Source organism: Diceros bicornis, chromosome 4 (assembly GCF_020826845.1).
Source record: "Diceros bicornis minor isolate mBicDic1 chromosome 4, mDicBic1.mat.cur, whole genome shotgun sequence".
Classification (NCBI taxonomy): Eukaryota; Metazoa; Chordata; class Mammalia; order Perissodactyla; family Rhinocerotidae; genus Diceros; species Diceros bicornis.
This window is the reverse complement of record NC_080743.1, coordinates 61886337-61891071: the sequence shown is the minus strand read 5'-3', so window position 1 is coordinate 61891071 and position 4735 is coordinate 61886337. Positions and strand designations below refer to the sequence as shown.

Genomic DNA, 4735 nt, shown 5'->3' with positions numbered 1-4735 from the left:
ATGTATACACAATGGAATACTACCCAGCCGCAAGAAACGATGAAATCCAGCCATTTGTGACAACATGGATGGACATTGAGAGTATCATGCAAAGTGAAATAAGTCAGAGGGAGAAGGTCAAATACCATATGATTTCCCTCATTAAGTAGTAGATAATAACAACAACAAAAAAACACATACAGACAGAGATTGGATTGGTGGTTACCAGAGGGGAAGGGGGGAGGGAAGAGGGCGAAAGGGATAATTTGGCACAAGTGTGCGGTGATGGGTTGTAGTTAGTATTTGGGTGGTGAACATGATGTAATCTATGCAGAAATAGAAGTGTAATGATGTACACCTGAAATTTATGTAATGTTATGAACCAATGTTACTGCAATAAACAAAAAATTAAAAAAATAATAATATTAAAAAAAAAGAAAAGAAAATTTGTTTTGACTATAAGTCCCACAACGAAGTCTCCATGGGATCTAGTCTCCATCTGTGAAGGAGGGTAAAAATCTTGAACCAAGCTAATTGTTTCTGCAGCCCACCTTTTCTGCTCTTCTAATTTCATTAAAAAAATTGATAATCATAAAAAAAACTGATTGTCTCCCAATGTCCAACAGGTAAATCTGGTTCTCCACCTGGAACAGTCAGTAGCAAACCATATGTTTTTTTCCAAATATTACAATTCCAAATTCCACAAGCTTCGTGTGGTATTTTGGCTCTGGTTCTGCAGTGGTATATTATGAGGCATCACTTTTCTTATATGACAGACCTCTGCTTCCTTATCTGACTGATTTCCGTTTCCTTACAGTGCAAATCCAAATTCCGTCAGTCATGGTACAGCTGAACAGTGGTAGAGAGAAGATTTTTATTTGAGATAGAACTTAGTTCCTCACCTAGAGGTCAAAATCCTCAACGATAATCCTAAAATATAATGCAGATGTCGCAAATACAGAATATACTCTAGTACTATAAATACGTGAAGTAACAGGGTAGAAATTAGAGAATCCATGGCCAATCTAAGAAGAGCAGACCTGGGGGAGGACATTTGTCCTTGGCAATGATTTTTTTCTCACTATAATCAGTCAACTAAGAGCAGAACCTTGGATTAAAACTCATCTCTACCTCATTATACATTGAATGGATGGGAGAAAATTTTTGAAAGCATTCAAGTGGAAAGTTCTGAGAACTAAAGATTCTGAATGTTATTCTAGTAATCAGCTTATTCTGGAGTGTCTGTGATTTGACCATGCAAGGGAGACATTATGAGTGACATGTTTGGTTCTGAATGTCCTGTTTGCTGGGTTTGCTTCTCACCAAGTACTTTTCAGCAGGAACCATAAATCTCACTGCTCTCAGAACTGTTGTGATCCTTCTCCTTAGAGCTATTTCTATGTCCTGTGCTGAGAGCCAGTCCCCCCTGGCTCACTGAGGGGAGCCTGCTGACCCTGACCTGTGAGACCCAGCTCTTTCCACAGAGATCAGATGCCAATCTTCAGAGATAGCAGGGCCCTGGGGTCAGGAGCAGCTCCCCAGAGCTCCAGATCCCTGCCATGTGGAGTGAACACTCAGGATCTTACTGATGTGAGGCAGAGACAGTGACTCAGTGTCAGAAAGTGGATCCTCCAATCCCAGATTCCTGTGCAGAGTAGATATTAGTGGGGCTGAGCATGGGGAAAAAGCAGGAGTGCTATAGCTTCAGCTTGGACTGCTAGTCTTTGTGTTTCTTTCTGCAACTGTCCTTGTGGAAATTGGGAACTGGGATACAGAAACTCTCCAAATTGCTTTTGGCATCTCTCTTCATAACACTAACAAGTGGACTAAGGTCCTCATAGTCTTTCTCTTCTTTATTAGATAAGTAATATTCATTAATCAAATCTTCATCCATCCCTGACTGTGTGTCTTGGCATTTAGCACTGGGCTGGGAACTTTAAAAGGCAAGGCATCTGCTCTCCAAATAGCTCCACATGCTGGATTCCAACACAAATCGACTTATTAGGAGGCAACGTGATGCTACAGCATATGGGGCTAAATGAAGCATCAGAGAAATCAGAAATCAAAGTGAACTGGAGTGGTCAGAGGAGGGGTTGCGATTTGTATTGATCCTTGAAATTGGGAATAATGGAGGACTTGTTGTTGGTATTGCTATTAGGAACAGTGTCTTTTCCAAGGTAGGATGGATGCTACCAATGACCCTCTTCATTCTGTGCAGAAGGCATCTGTCTGCCTGGTGACTCATCCTCCCAAAATGTTTCCTGTCTCATGCAGTGGATGATCCATCACAAATTCTTTAATGATTGCTACCCATGAAATTAACCAGGATCAGGGTTAGGACATGCAAGTATCCACATCCTTAAAGAATAATTACCATGGATTCTCTACCTTTGTATACTTATAGTGGATTACATATACAATACGCATATTTCCACTCCTTACATTAGAGAGTGAAATCAGTCTATCTTCTGGTCCCAAAGTCTTCATCAGGGTTCTCATATGTTATCTTCTATCCACTCAGGAGTCCCAGTCTCTAATGTAAGCTTAGAGACCCAGGACCCTGGGCGGACTGGTGATTGAAGAAGGGAATCTGGTCCTACTTTGTTCAGTGGCTGAGGGCATAGGAAACATTACATTTTTCTGGCACAGAGAATTTGCAGAAACCACTGTGGGAAAGTGGATCCAGTATTTCCCTTCAGCCGAGCTGCAGATCCCAGCTGTGAAGGAGCACAATGCTGGCCACTATTACTGTGGAGCTGACAACGGCCATGATCCCATTCAGAGCAATGTGGTGAATATTCTCGTGAGAAGTGAGTTGCATTCTCATTCATCTTAGACAGAAAAATCCCCAAACCAAGGTCACAGTACCCAGGAGTCAAGAGGAAATTCCAGGAGCTCCTAAAAATCCATGCTGTAGAGAAGCAACAGCAATTTGAGGATGGGTTACCCTTGCATATTAAACTGTTGACATCTTTCTTTTTCATAGAAGAAAACATAAAGAAGACTGGATTGGCATTAGAAAGAAATAAGATGAGAACAACAAATGACCGTGTTTCTAGACAGGACCCTAGAATCGATATTCCCCCAAATTTCTGAAGACATTGAGAAAATAACTTCTGATTGTTCTAGTGGTGATGTGAGAATGGAAGGAATACACAATGACCAAGGGCCAGGCCCTTTGCTGAGATCCGAGTATGGGAGTTTGTAAACCTACTTCAGCATCACAAATACTCTCTGATAGTCCCCTTTCTGTCTGTTGGTTCCAGTGTCTTGTCCTGTCCTTACCTTCAGGGTTCCTGGGGCTCAGGCTATGATGGGGGACATGGTGGAGCTTCGCTGTGAGTCTCTCCCCCAATCCTGTACCAATTTTATCATGAGGACGTCAACCTGGGGAACATCTTGGCTCCCTCTGGAGGAGGAGCACCTTTCAACCTCTTTCTGACTGCAGAACATTCTAGAAACTACTCCTGTGAGGCTGACAATGGCCTGTGGGCTCTGCACAGTGAGGTGGTGCCACTCTCCATCTCAGGGGGGTTGGAAATACTCCTGGAAACAGGAGTATTACGAGCAATGGCTCTGTTCCAACAGTCTTTATTGGTATCGTATTGGGGTTTCAGAAGACAGGTGGAGTTCTAGGTGATGTTTGCTGTGTGTAGGAAGTTGGAGAAGGTGATCTCAGTGCCTGGCTGCTTATCTTCTCTCCACACTAACCTGAAAATTACACACTATACTTAGATAATGTTACATGAATTTATATTTACCATTTCTGCCAAGTATTGATAAGGATTTCAGGGCCCAAGCCTTTAACCTCTGAGGCTGAAGCATTGGTTTCTTCCCTCAGGGAATGGTGTCTATAGAAGAGAACTTGTCACAGCCAGAGTTCTTGGGGTCTGTTTGGTGTCCTTGGTTTTATTGCTTGGTCTGACAAGATATCAGGTTGGTATCTACTATTTGTTTTGTTTGCCCTTTATTGCTGTGACCTTTCCCATTACTGACATAGATGGGATTTGCAAAAAAAGAAAAGAAAAGAAAACCTTCCAATATCTGATCAATTCTCTTTATACTTCACAATTTTCGAAGGTTCACTGGAGTAGGTAATGTTGCCATATTACTAATTTTACAATATGTCATTTCTTCTGTGTGTAATCACTTGAGATTAAAACTATTAACATATTCCTTCATTCTAAATAAAAAGGTCCGATTATTAAATATAATTTAATAACTTTCAATAGACATCATTAGCTTATATGCAATGGAGTAAAATGTAATCAGGAGCTAGATTTAAAGGAATTAAAACAATTTAGTATAATATTTTCTCTTTTATTTATCCATTTCTTATTAGTTATCCCATTCATGACAAAAGTAGTGACCCCTTTTTGAATTCTTGGACCTATTATCTGGATCATATGGGGCTGCTGATGGTCTATGCTGGCTAGGGGTTGAGGCCTCAACTAGGGCTGTCAATTAGAGCACATGTGTGTGATCTCTCAATGTGGCCTGGATTTCTTCATAGCATGGTGACCTCAAGGTAGTCAAACTTTTTACATGTTGGCTTAGGCTTCAAAAGCAAGTGTGAGAGTGAATCTGCAACATCTTTTATCAACTAATTTCAAAATCATCCAGTGTCACTTCCACCACAATTTTTTTGGGTCCTAGTGCCTAACAAACTTATCCAGATCCAAGGGGAGGGAGCATAGACTCCACCTCTAAATGGGAGAACTGTCAAAGAATTTGCATCCATATTTTTAAAATTTCC

The 4735-nt window shown here is 41.0% G+C and overlaps 1 pseudogene; it reads left to right on the top strand.

The window, feature by feature from the left end:
- The first annotated feature begins 594 nt into the window (after window positions 1–594).
- On the top strand, window positions 595–3615 carry LOC131401332 (Fc receptor-like protein 2; annotated as a pseudogene).
- Window positions 3616–4735: the final 1120 nt, after the last annotated feature.